Below are 13,954 nucleotides of genomic sequence, written 5' to 3'. Positions count from 1 at the left end.
TCTTGGCTGGGCCAAGGGGCCTTTCGGTAAAGTGCTCTGGAATAAAACAGGATGAACATGAATCATAAAAATGATTATTATTGATTTTTCATTCCTTGGGCAGCAAAAATCATGGCTGGCACTCTTCCCACTTGGAAACCAACTGCCTTGTTTTACACATCTCTTGCGTCTCTGGTGAGGTCAGGAGTCCAGGACTTGGGCTGTGGGCCAGAGCATGAGCGAATCTGCCCTTGGTCCTTTTTCTTTGCCCCCTCTCCCAGTTTACCCTCCCTCCCTTCCAATTTTCTGCCAGTACCTTCCAGTACCTTGAAGCAGAGCCTCAGCATTCCACAGTCCCAGATCACGCTGGTGACAAGGCATAATCCTAGCTACGCACTCTCCACTTGGCCCCAGCCCTTCCCTGGGTTGCCAATATCCCAGCACCAGCTCACATCAAACCCCTAGTGTGCCTGGAATGCGTGAACCAAAGTGTGGTGCTTGAATTCCTAATGTACATGGAGTGATTTTATTTATTTATTTATTTATTTATTTATTTATTTATTTATTTATTTATTTATTTAGTAGATGGTATACAGATGAACATTATTTTCAAAATTATGTATTTTAATGTGTATTGGAAATGTTCTGTTTTTTAATGTTTATTCAAGATGATGATATAAAGACTTCTTCCTTTTTTTCTTTCTGAGCTGCTGTTGCTTGTTTCTTTTTTCTTTTTTCTCTTAAAGATTTTATTTATTTGAGAAAGGCAGAAACAGTGCGTGTGCGGGTGAGAGAGAGAGAGAGAGAGAGCACGCACTAGCAGGGGGGAGGAGCAGAGGGAGAGGGAGAAGCAGACTCCCTGCTGAGGAGGGGCTTGATCCCAGGACCTCAGGACCCCAGGATCACAGTCTGAGCCAAAGGCAGATGCTTAACCAACTGAGCCACCTAGATGCCCCATCTTTTCTTTTTTATAGATAAAAAATAAAAATTGATAAATTTTTTCCTTTTTTTACAGATAAAAAAGTGCCCACATTTTAAGTTTCCTGTTTGATTTTTATACATTTATATATAGCCTATCATATGTCACGTAACCACCACCCAGATCAAGGTATGGAATGTTTCTAGTGTCTAGCAAGCTTACTCAACGTCAATATTCCCCTCCAAATGTCACCAGTATTCTGAGCTCCATTGCCATAGAGAGAGAAATTTAGCCTGTTTCTGGAGTTCATAGATGTATGTAACTCCTTTACAGCTAGGCTTTTTCACTCAATGTTGGGTCTGAGATTAATTTGTGATGTCGCATGTAGCCGCGGTTCCTTATTTTTCATTGCTATGTAGTATTCCATTGTACGACTACGTCACACTTTATCCTTTCTACTTTTAGTGGCCATTTGGATTGTATGTAGTTTTTGATTATTAAGAATAAAGTTGCTTCAGGGGCGCCTGGGTGGCACAGCGGTTAAGCGTCTGCCTTCAGCTCAGGGCGTGATCCCGGCGTTCTGGGATCGAGCCCCACGTCAGGCTCCTCCGCTATGAGCCTGCTTCTTCCTCTCCCACTCCCCTGCTTGTGTTCCCTCTCTCGCTGGCTGTCTCTATCTCTGTCGAATAAATAAATAAAATCTTAAAAAAAAAAAAAAGAATAAAGTTGCTTCAAACATTCTTGTTCATATCTTTTGGTGGATATACGCATTCCTTCTTCCCGGGGATATATTTTGGTATATTCTATGATACATATCATAGACTATAAACATATTAGGCGTAAATAATGTTGCCAAATGGTGTTGTCAATGTTTTTGGGTCTTAGCCATTCTGATAGATGTGTAGTGATATCTCATTATTTTAATTTGCAATTCCTTAATGACATATGCTGTCAAATATCTTCATATGCTTAGTTGCCCTCTGCAGTTCTCTTTTGGTGAGATGTCTGTTCAGATCTTTTGCCCATTTTTTGATCAGATTGTTCATTTTCTTATTGTTGACTTTTAAGACTTCTTTGTATATTTTCAATAATAGTCTGTTATCAGATATATTTTTTGCAAATATTTTCTCCCGGTCTGTGGCTTGTCTTCGCATTCTCTTGACATTGTCTTTTGTAGAGCAGACCTTTTCTGTATTTTAATAAAATCCAGCTTATCATTTACATCTTTCATGCCTTTGGTGTTATATCTAAAAAGTGGTCACCACATCCAAGGTCATCTAGGTTTTTCTCTTATGTTATCTTCTGGAGTTTTATACGTTTGTGATTTACATGGAGGGCTATGATTCATTTTGAGTTCATTTTTTGGTGACAGATATAAGGTCTAATTAGATTAAATTTTTTTTTGCGTGTGGATGTCCAGCACCATTTGTTGAAAAGACTATCTTTCCTCCATTGTATTGCTTTTGCTCCTTTGTCAGACAGTTGACCATATTTATGTGGCTCTATTTCTGGGCTCTCTATTGTGTTCCATTGATCTATTTGTCTATTCTTTTGCCAATACCACACCGTCTCGGTCACTGTAGCTTTATAGTATGTCTTGAAGTCTAGTAGTATCAGTTCTCCAGTTTTGTTCTTCTCCTTCAGTACCGTATTGGCTATTCAAGGTCTTTTTCCTCTCCATATAAACCTTAGAACCAGTTTGTCAATAGCCACAGAATGACTTGATGGGATTTTGACTGGGATTGCTTTGAATCTATAGATCAAACTGGCAAGAACGACATCTCTACTATATTGAGCTTTCTGGGGCACCTCTGTGCCTCAGTGAGTTAAATGTGTGACTTGAGCTCAGGTCGTGATCTCGGGGTCCTGGGATTGGGCCCTGGGTTGGGCTCCTTGCTCAGTGGGGAGTCTGCTTGTCTCTCCCTCTCCTTCTGCCCCTTTTCCCACTCGTGCTCTGTCTCTCCACTTCTCTCTCGAATACATACATACATACATACATACATACATACATACATACACAAAATCTTTTTTTAAAGCCCAAAACAATATTGAGCTCTCCTACCCATGAACACGGGAGTCTCTCCATTTCGGTAGTTCTTTGATATATTTTCTCAGAGTTTTGTAGTTCTCCCCATGTAGTTCTTTTTTTTTTTTTTTAAAGATTTTATTTATTTATTTGACAGAGACAGAGACAGCCAGCGAGAGAGGGAACACAGCAGGGGGAGTGGGAGAGGAAGAAGCAGGCTCCCAGCGGAGGAGCCTGATGTGGGGCTCAATCCCAGAACGCGGGGATCACGCCCTGAGCCAAAGGCAGATGCTTAACGACTGCGCCACCCAGGCGCCCCCTCCCCATGTAGTTTTTATACATATTTTGTTAGATTTATATCTAAGTATTTAACTTTATTTGAGTGTAAATATAAATTATAACACATTTTTAATCTCAAATCCCTCTTGTTTATTGCTGGTATATAGGAAAGTGATTGACTTTTGCATATTAACCTTGGTACTACAACCTTGTTATAATCATTTCTTAGCTCTAGGAGATTTTTTATTGTTGTTATTATTAGTTCTTTCAGATTTTCTACATGGATGATCATGTCTCTGCAAACAAAGACACTTTTATTTCTTCCTTCAATTTGTGCAACTTTTCCTTTGTTTCTCTTCTTCTCTTATTGTTTTAGCTGGGATTTCCAGTATCATGTTGAAAGGCAGTGGCAGGGTACCTGGGGGGCTCAGTCGGTTGAGCATCTGACTCTTGGCTTCAGCTCAGGTCATGATCTCAGGGTCCTGAGATAGAGCCCTGCTTCAGCTCCAGGCTCAGCGGGGAGTCTCCCTGAGATTCTCTCTCTCTCTGCCCCTCCCCTTGCTTGCTCTCTCTCTCAAATAAATAAATAAATAAAATCGAAAGAAAGAAAGAAAAGAAAGAAAGAAGAGCAGTGACAAGAGGGTACATCCTGCCTTGTTCTGGATATTAGTGGGAAAGTGACTTTCTCACTATTTTTAAAAAAGATTTTATTTATTTATTTATTTATTTATTTATTTATTTATTTAGAGCACCCCGGGGGAGGGGGCAGACAGAAGGAGAAGGAGAGAGAGAATCCCAAACAGACTCCCCACTGAGCATGGAGCCCGACAACAAGGGGCTCAATCTCACAACCCTGAGATCGTGACCAGAGTCAAAATCATGAGTTGTTGCTTAACCAACTGAGCCACCCAGGTGCCCAAGTTTCTCACCATTAAGTATGATGTTAGCTGTACATTTTTTGTAGATGTTCTTTATCAAATAGAGGGACTTCCTCTCTATTCCTAACGTGCTGAGGGTTTTTATCATGAATGGGTATTAAATTTTGTCAAATGCTTTTTCTCATCCATTCCATTAATATGATCACATAACTTTTCTTCTTTGACCTGTTGATGTGATGGATTATATTAATTGATTTTTGAATGTTGAACCAGCCTTACACAGCTGAAATTCATCCTACTTGGTCGTGGTGTGTAATTTTTTTATACATCGTGGAATTCAATTAGCTAATATTTTATTGAGGATTTTTGCACTTATATTTATGAGAGATATTGATCAATGATTTTCTTATAATCTGATTTGGGTATTAGGGTAATGTTGGCTTCACAGAATGCGTTAGGAAGTATCTCCTCTGCTTCTATCTTCTGGAAGAAATTGTAGAGAATTGATATAATTTCTTCCTTAAATGTTTGGTAGAAGTCACCAATGAACACATCTGGGACTGGTACTTCTTCTTCTGAAAGGTTATTAATTAATGATTTAATTTCTTTAATAGAGATAGGCTTATTCAGGTTGTCCATTTCTTCTCGTGTGAATTTTGGCAAATTGTATCCTTTCAAGGAATTGGTTCATTTCCTCCATTTATCAAATTTGTGGAGCTGTTTATAATATTCCTGTATATCCTTTCAGTGCCCATGAGATCTGTGGTGATGTCCTCTCTTTCACTTCTGATATTAGCAATCTGTCTTCTCTCTCTTTCTTTTTTTTTTAGTTAGCCTACCTAGAAATTTACTGATTAAAAAAAAAAAAAACACAGCTTTTGGTTTTGTTGATTTTCTCTATTGATTTCTTGTTTTCAATTTCATTGATTTCAGCTCTGGTTTTTATTCTTTTTTAAAAAATATTTATTTATTTATTTGTTTGTTTGTTTGTTTGTTTATTTATTTCAGAGGTGGGGGAAGGGCAAAGGGAGAGGGAGAGAGAGAATCTCAAACAGACTACCCCCTGAGCCCAAGGTGGGGCTTGACCTCAAGACCCTGAGATCATGACCTGAGCTGAAACCAAGAGTCAGTCATTCAACTGACTGAACCACCCAGACACCCCTCAGCTCTGAATTTTATATTTTCTTCTTCTTAATTTGGATTTAAATGGCTCTTCTCTTTCTTGTTTCTTAAGGTGGAAGCTTATATTATTGATTTTAGATCTTTCTCCTTCTCCTTCTCCTTCTCCTTCTTCTTCTTTTTAAGTAGGCTCCATGCCCAGCATGGGGATTGAACTCACCACCTTGAGGTCAAAAGTCTGATGCTTAACCAACGGAGATACCCACGTGTTGTAGATATGTCTTCTTTTCTAATATTTGAATTTGATACTGTAAATTTTTCTCTAAGCAATGCTTTTGCTGCATTCTACAAATTTTGATAAGTTGTATTTTCATTTTCATTTAGGTCAAAATATTTAAAAATCTCTCTTTAGATTTTTTCTTTGACCATGTGTTATTTAAAAGTATGCTGCTTCATCTTGGAAGCTTCCCTCCCCGCACCGCCCCCAGCTCAGCTATTTTTCTGTTGATTTCTTGTTCAGTTCCATCATGGTCTGAGGGTAGACATTGTATGATTTCTATTCTTTTTAATTTGCTAAAGTGTGGTTCATGGCCCAGAATATGACATATCTTGGTGAATATTCTACATGAGTTTGAGAAGAATGTGTTATCTGCTGTTGTTGGGTGAGCAGTGTACGAATGTCAATTATATACAGTTTATCCATTGTGCTGTTGAGTTCAATTATGTCCTTACTGATGCTCTGCCTGCTGGACCTGTTTGTTTGTTTGTTTGTTTGTTTATTTATTTATTTATTTATTTATTTATTTATTTATTTATTTGACAGAGATAGAGACAGCCAGCGAGAGAGGGAACACAAGCAGGGGGAGTGGGAGAGGAAGAAGCAGGCTCATAGCAGAGGAGCCCGATGTGGGGCTCGATCCCAGGACTCTGGGATCACGCCCTGAGCCGAAGGCAGACGCTTAACGACTGCGCCACCCAGGCGCCCCTGTCATGTCATTTTTTCCCAACCTTTTTTTAGTGGTTGCCCTAGAGTTTGCAATACATATTTACAACTAATCGAAGTCTACTTTCAAATAACACTACCACTCCATGAGTACTGCAAGTACATTATAATAACAAAATATTCCTAATTCCTCCCTCCTATCCCTTGTATTATTGCTGTCATCCATTTCACTTATACGTAGGCATACATAAGTGAACCTCACAATGCTTTCTGTTTTGTCTCTTCTTGGGTGGGACAGGATGGCTACAGGGGGCTGAAGCTGGATATTTCCCTTCCTCGTTAGGTTATGCTCTGATAAAACCCCAGCAGGTTAGGCTCTGGTAAAACAGTTTCTCCTGAGGGCAAGCCTAGTTAGGAACAAAACGATCTGGCGTATTTCAAAATGGCTTCTTTTCCTCTCTCCCTGCATGAGGGGATTTTTCTCTGATATTCACTGTGAGGACTGGTGGAGCCCCTGGAGATAAGACTCATGGAGGCTTGGGGTCCCCCATGACTGGGTCCCTCTGGAGTTTTTACCTCTCAGATAAGTCTACACTAAGCCTCCAGCAATTCGTCAATTATAGTTCAGGTTTTCCTACTCTGTCATTGCTTCCTGTGGAGGTCTCTGGTCACATGAGTTGTGATTCCCTGCATTCGCCTGTTTGTCTCTTCACTTTGGGCAGGGACAGTTTGCCCTGTGACCTCACTTCTCTGACAGATCTAAGAAGAGCTGTTGATCTTTCAGTTTGTTCAGTTTTTTCTTGCTGTTGGGACAGAGTGAAGATTTCCAGACTTCTTATTTGCTGGACCAGAAACCGGAAGTCTTTATTTCTTTTCTGTTTATTTCTTTTTGTTTTGTGTTTGTTTTTTCCTCTTTGCTATAGTATTTAATTTAATGTATTATTTTTCCTGTTTTTAAAAATTGTAGTAAAATATATTTAACATAAAATTTACCATCTTTACTATTTTTAAGTGTACAGTTCAATGGTATGAAGTACCTTCATAACGTTGTGCAACCGTCACCACCATCCATCTCCAGAACTCTTTTTATCTTGTAAAACTGAATCTCTAAACAACTTCCCATCCCCCTCCCCAGCCCCTAGGGCAATCACCATTACACTTTCTGTCTTAATGATTTTTGACAGCTTTAAGTAACTCCTATAAGTGGAATCATAAGTGGTCTTTTTGTGAGGGTTTATTTCACTTAGTGTAATGCCCCTAAGGTTCATCCACGTTGCAGCGTGTGTTAGAATTTCCTTCCTTTTTAAAGCTAAATAATATTCCATTGTATGTATATACCACATTTTGCTTATCCATTCACCCATCAATGGACCCTTGGGTGGCTTCCAAGTTTTAGTTATTATGAATGATGCTGCTATGAATGTAGGTCTATAAATATCTCTTGAGACCCTGCTTTCATTTCTTTGGGGTATATACCCAGCAGTGGAATTGCTGGATTATATAGTAATCCTATTTTTAATTTTTTGAGGAAGCACTATACTGTTTTCTACAACAGCAATACCATTTTCCATTCTTGCCAACAGTGCACAGGGGTTCCAATTTCTCCACATCCACATTTTTTTGAGAAATGTCTATTCACGTTCTTTACTCATTTTTGAATTGGATTGTTTTGTTGTTATTGTTATCTCTATTTCTTTTTTTTTTTTAAGATGGTATTTATTTATTTGACAGAGAGAGACACAGCCAACGAGAGAGGGAACACAAGCAGGGGGAGTGGGAGAGGAAGAAGCAGGCTCCCAGTGGAGAAGGGAGCCCCATGCGGCGCTCAATCCCAGGACCCTGGGATCACGCCCTGAGCCGAAGGCAGATGCTAAAGGACTGAGCCACCCAGACGCCCCCTCTCTATTTCTTTTTGAATGAGCTTGGACAGTTTGCATTTTTCAAGGAATTTGTTAATTTCATCTAGGTTGTGAAATTTATAGATATTTCTGTTTGTAGTATTCTTTTGCTATTTTTTTAAATGTCTTAGGGTCTGTAGTAATGTCCTCTGATTTCTATTATTTATAATTTATAGTTCTGCTTTTTTTCTTGGTCGGTATGGCTAGAAGTTTATTAATTTTATTGTTTTTTTCCCCAAAGAACTAATTTTTGATTTCACTGATTTTCTCTATTGTTTGTTCTCAATTTCATTGATTTCTTTTTCTTTTTTTTTTCTAAAGATTTTATTTGTTTATTTGACAGAGATAGAGACAGCCAGTGAGAGAGGGAACACAAGCAGGGGGAGTGGGAGAGGAAGAAGCAGGCTCATAGCGGAGGAGCCTAATGTGGGGCTTGATCCCAGAATGCTGGGATCACGCCCTGAGCCGAAGGCAGACGCTTAACCGCTGTGCCACCAGGCGCCCCAACAATTTCATTGATTTCTGTTCAATTTTTATTATTTCTTTATTTCTGCCTGCCTTGGTTCTAATTTGCTCTTCTTTTTCTAGTTTTTTTTTTTTTTAAGTAAACTGTATGCCCAGCATGGGGCTCGAACTCACCTCCCTGAGATCAAGAGTCGCATGCTCTGCTGACTGAGCCAGCGAGGCGTCCCTCTCTAGTTTTTTGAGGTAGAAGCTTAAATTTATTGAGTTGAGATCTTTCTTATTTTCTGACTTAAGTATTTAATATCGTTTTCCCCTAAACACTACTTAACTGCATCCCACAAATCTTTTTTTTTAAAGATTTTATTTATTTATGTGAGAGAGAGACAGCCAGCGAGAGAGGGAACACAGCAGGGGAGAGGGAGAGGAAGAAGCAGGATCCCAGCCAAGGAGCCCGATGTGGGACTCGATCCCGCAACGCCAGGATCACGCCCTGAGCCGAAGGCAGACGCTGAACGACTGCGCTACCCAGGCGCCCCCGCATCCCACAAATTTTGATCAGTCTTCATCTGCATTCACTTTAAAATATTTTCTAATTTCCCTTATGACTTCATCTTTGATCCATGGGTTATTCACAAGTGACTTGCTTGGTTTTCAAATATTTAGAGTTTTGTTTTTTTTTTTCTTTTCCAGATGTCTTTCTGTTATTGATTTCTAATTTAATTCTGCTATGGGCATAGATTATACTTCCTATGATTTCAGTTCTTTTGCATTTGTTAAGGTTTGTTTTATGGCCCAGAATACAGTCTATTTTGCTGAATGATCCATTGCGGTTCAAGAGAATATGTATCTTGCTGTTGTTAGTTGGAATGCTCTACAAACATCAATTAGGTCAACTAGGTTGGTAGTGCTCTTCAGGCGTTTTATATCCTTAATAATTTTCTGTCTACTTGTCCCGTGGCTTATTGAGAGAGTGACTGTAGTTTCCTACTATAATAGTGGGTTTATCTATTTTTCCTTTCTGTTCCATCAGTTTTTGTTTCATGCATTTGAATTTGTGTTTAAAAATTATGTATGATCTATTTTAAAAAAATAGGTAGGGTGAGGGGATGGGTTAGCCCAGTGATGGGTAGTAAGGAGGGCACGTATTGCAGGGAGCACGGGGTGTTATATGCAAACAGTGAATCATGGAACACTACATCAAACACTAATGATGCACTGTATGGTGACTAACAACATAATAAAAAAAAAGTTTAAAAAAAATTAAAATAGGTAAATTAGTGTTCACAGATAAATTAATCTGCAGGAATATCTAAATAATTAACAGTAATTACTGGGGTTTTGGGGGGGCTTTTTTTCTCTGTGTTCGATAGGTCTATAATTTTAAGTTTTAACATACAAATTTTTTTTAAATATTTTATTTATTTGATAGAGACAGCCAGCGAGAGAGGGAACACAAGCAGGGGGAGTGGGAGAGAAAGCAGGCTCCTAGCGGAGAAGCCCGATGTGGGGCTCGATCCCAGAATGCTGGGATCACGCCCTGAGCCGAAGGCAGACGCTTAACGACTGCGCCACCCAGGCGCCCCTATACAAATTTTTAATAATTGAAAATATGAAGTTGTGGTTTAAAGCAAAAAGAGAGATGGTTGCATGCCTATGAATGTGTCCTCCCACCTGCAAAGCAGCCTCTGGACCACCAGGAAGAAGAATCAGCTGGGCATTCTCTGCCTGGCCTATTCCTGCCAAGCTCCCCACGGCCCACACCTCTTGCTTCTGCTTCCTTACCAGCTCTTCCTCACTTCCTGTCATCTGGCTTTGCGCCCAGGTACCCGGGAAAGAAACACCTTTCTGAGATCACCACGTGGCCTGCCAACCCAGCGGGCTTTCCAACGTGTCGTTGGACCTTGCTGAGCAAATTCACCCACTTTATCTTCAGGGTATTTCTTGAATATACTCATTTTCTTTTTCTTTTCTTTCTTTCTCGTTCATTCGTTCTTTCTTTCTTTCTTTCTTTCTCTCTCTCTCTCTCTCTCCCTCTTTCTTTCTTTCTTTCTTTTTGCTTTCTTTCTTTCTCCTAAGTAATCTCGACACCCAACGTGGGGCTCAAACTCACAACCCCGAGATCAAGAGTCACACACTCTACAGACTGAGTCAGCCAGACGCCCCTGAATATATTCATTTTCTAGACCCTGATTCCCTCAAGACATTCCTCCTCTCTCATCACTGGGCCAGCTCTTACTTTTCCCTTAGGAATCAGACCAAATATCTTTGCCTCCAGGAAGCTGTGTCTAATTCCAGCCCCCTGGGCTCCCACCACTCCGTGCAATACTCATCACTCTTGTTGAATGCTGGGTTCCCATGCTGACTGGAGGCTCTGGGGGGGTGGGGACTATGTCTGCTCGCCTCTGCTAGTCACTCACTGACCTGCAGTTTTGCAATTTGCCTCCTTGTAGCCAGTCCCTCCTGTACATAGCTCCCAGGTGAGTCACTGTAATCCCGTCACTCCCCAGTTCAAGAGCCTGCAATGACCTGCTAGTGTCTGTTGAATCACGTCCAAACTCTTCCCCTTGGGTGTATTTAATAATGTCAGAATTAAAGATTTCTGATCAATGAGGCGAACAAAATTAAAAGAGAAATGACAAGATGGGAGAATATTTTAGCAAGGTCTAAAACCAACGAAGGCTAGAGTCTTCCAGAATCTCTTGCAAATCAACACCCAAAAAGGCATCAACCTCCACAGAAATAGGACCAAATGATATGAGGAAACAGTTTATATAATAGGAAATCTTTTTTTTTTAAGATTTTATTTATTTATTTGACAGAGAGAGACAGCCAGCGAGAGAGGGAACACAAGCAGGGGGAGTGGGAGAGGAAGAAGCAGGCTCCCAGCGGAGGAGCCCTATGTGGGGCTCGATCCCAGACCTCCGGGATCATGCCCCGAGCCGAAGGCAGGCGCTTAACCGCTGTGCCACCCAGGCGCCCCTATATAATAGGAAATCTTAAAGACTAATCAGAAATGCAGAGATGCTCAAACTCTTTAATGATCAGAGAGATGAAAAAGAAACAAAACAAAAAAACAACCCAGTGGGGTAATACCTCCGTCAGACGAGCAAAAATCAAAAAGGCTGAATGATGTGAATAATTCGGAGCTATAGGAACCTCCCGGGCTGCCTGTGGGAGTGTGGACTGGTGCAGACAATGTGGAGAGAAATAGAGCCATATTTAGTCAGGTCGAGACAGAGATGTCTATACCCGAGACTTAGCAAATCCACTCCTGGCCCCTGTGTACATAACCCAAAGAGATTCTCACCAGAGCCATAAGGGGACATGCCCCTACTTGCTCTGCAAATCCTTTGTGGGAGGGGAGTAGGGTGTAATTGAGTGTCCCTCCCTGGGAGAGAGAAGAGGCCAAAGACAGGGGTGCCCGATGGAGCACCCCGCAGGAGCTAAAGCAACTCAGTGTCCACGGAGCAACCTCTGTATCTTAAAACCACAGTGCAGGGTGGGAAAGAGGAGCAACGGAGCCAGGACTAGAACACGATGCTGATAATGTATAGAAACACACACACACACACACACACACACAAGACAAACCAACTGCAAAGAGACATCTTGAGAAATTTATTATAGACTGGATGGATATGAGATAATACCAAGGTGTTATCGCTCATTTTCTTGGGTGTAATGGTGGCGCTGCGGTTGGTAAGAAAATGTTCGATGTTGGTGGGAGGATGCATAGCCGAAGAGTATAGGGGTGAAAAGGCATGACGTCGGAGGTTCATTTTAAAGTAGTTCAGCAAAAGGAAAAAAGAGAAAGATGAAACAAATGTATTTTAGACAAAGATACAGGCAAGATTTCAAGACAAGGTCTTTCTTTTAAAAGATTTTATTTATTTATTTTTGAGAGAGAGCAAGCAAGAGAGCATGAGCTGGGGGGAGGGGCAGAGGGAGAAGCCGACTCCCCGCTGAGCAGGGGGCCTGATGTGGGACTCGATCCCAAGACCCTGAGATCATGACCTGAGCCCAAGGCAGACGCTTCACCGACTGAGCCACCCAGACACCATCAAGACGAAGTCTTAATAATTTTTGAGTCTGGGAGAAAAACATATGAGGGTTTATTGTACTCTTGTGTCTACTATTGTGTATGTATTAAAAATTCCATAATAAAATGTGAAACAATATCAATGACATCTTTTCAAGAACGTGCCCACACAAAAGGATACGTGTTAAACACGTTAGAGTAGCCGCCTATGGTGGGAGAGGGAAAGAGGAGTAGGGGATGGAGACAAAAGGGAAGGAACGAAAGACGGAAAGAAAGGAGAATGGCCAGGGGTGCCTGGGCAGTGCAGCGTCTGACTCTTGGTTTTGGCTCAGATCACTATCTTAGTGTCGTGAGATCGAACCCCCTGTCAGGCTCCACAATCAGCATGGAGTCTGCTTAGGATTCTGTCTCTCCCTCTCCCTCTGCCCTTTTCCCACCCCACTCGCTCTCTTCCTCTCTCCGAAATAAATAAATATTTTTAAAAAAGAAGAAGAAGAAAGAAAGCAGAATGGTCCGTGGTAATCTACCCTGAACTGAGGATGACGGATTTAACCCTTCGCACCAAGGGTCCAGACGCAGGAGGGGAAAACTCGATATCCCCTATAACTCTACCACCACGGTTTCCTGTCTAAGCCTCCTTCCTGCACACACTACCCTCTTCTGCATGGCTGTCCCCTGAAGGGTGCTTAAGAAACAAGAATAAACATGTTGCTTCCTAAACGCGGGCACTGGGCTGGGACCTCGAGGTGTGTGACCTTGATCCGTGCTCTCATGACCTCCACCTTACAGATGCAGAAAACTGAGCTCGGAGATGAGGTTGTCGGTCCATCTGCTACCTCACAAAACCGGAATTCCGAACTCATGGACCTCAGAGGATCATGGGATCGCAGTAAGCTGCTCCAGCGGCTTCTTCGTCATTTTTATTGTTTGTTTTCTAAATAATCTCTATGCCCACAGTGGGGCTCCAACCAACAACCCCAGGATTCAGAGTCTCCTGCTCTACCGACCAAGCCAGCCAGGTGCCCCTCATCGCTATTGCTTGTAGGGCCTGCCGAGTGGTCTATTATATTGAGGTAGAGTGATTTACTATAATTGACTAACCACTCCCCTCTTACTGAGTATTTGGCCTCTTTCTGGTTTTTTGCGTCCACAGATAGTCCTGTAAAGGACAACTTCAGGTCTAGGGGTGGCGGGCTGAGTTGGTAGAACATGTGACGCTTGATCTCGGGTCCTGAGTTTGAGCCCCAGGTGTGGAGCAACGTTTACTTAAAATTAAAAAAAAAAAAAAAGAAAAGAGGGGCGCCAGGGTGGCACAGCGGTTAAGCGTCTGCCTTCGGCTCAGGGCGTGATCCAGGCGTTATGGGATCGAGCCCCACATCAGGCTCCTCCGCTGGGAGCCTGCTTCTTCC

Source organism: Ursus americanus, chromosome 23 (assembly GCF_024610735.1).
Source record: "Ursus americanus isolate L20-20 chromosome 23, mUrsAme1.1.p, whole genome shotgun sequence".
Taxonomy (NCBI): domain Eukaryota; kingdom Metazoa; phylum Chordata; class Mammalia; order Carnivora; family Ursidae; genus Ursus; species Ursus americanus.
The sequence above is the reverse complement of the archived record's forward strand: the minus strand, read 5'-3'. Positions refer to the sequence as shown.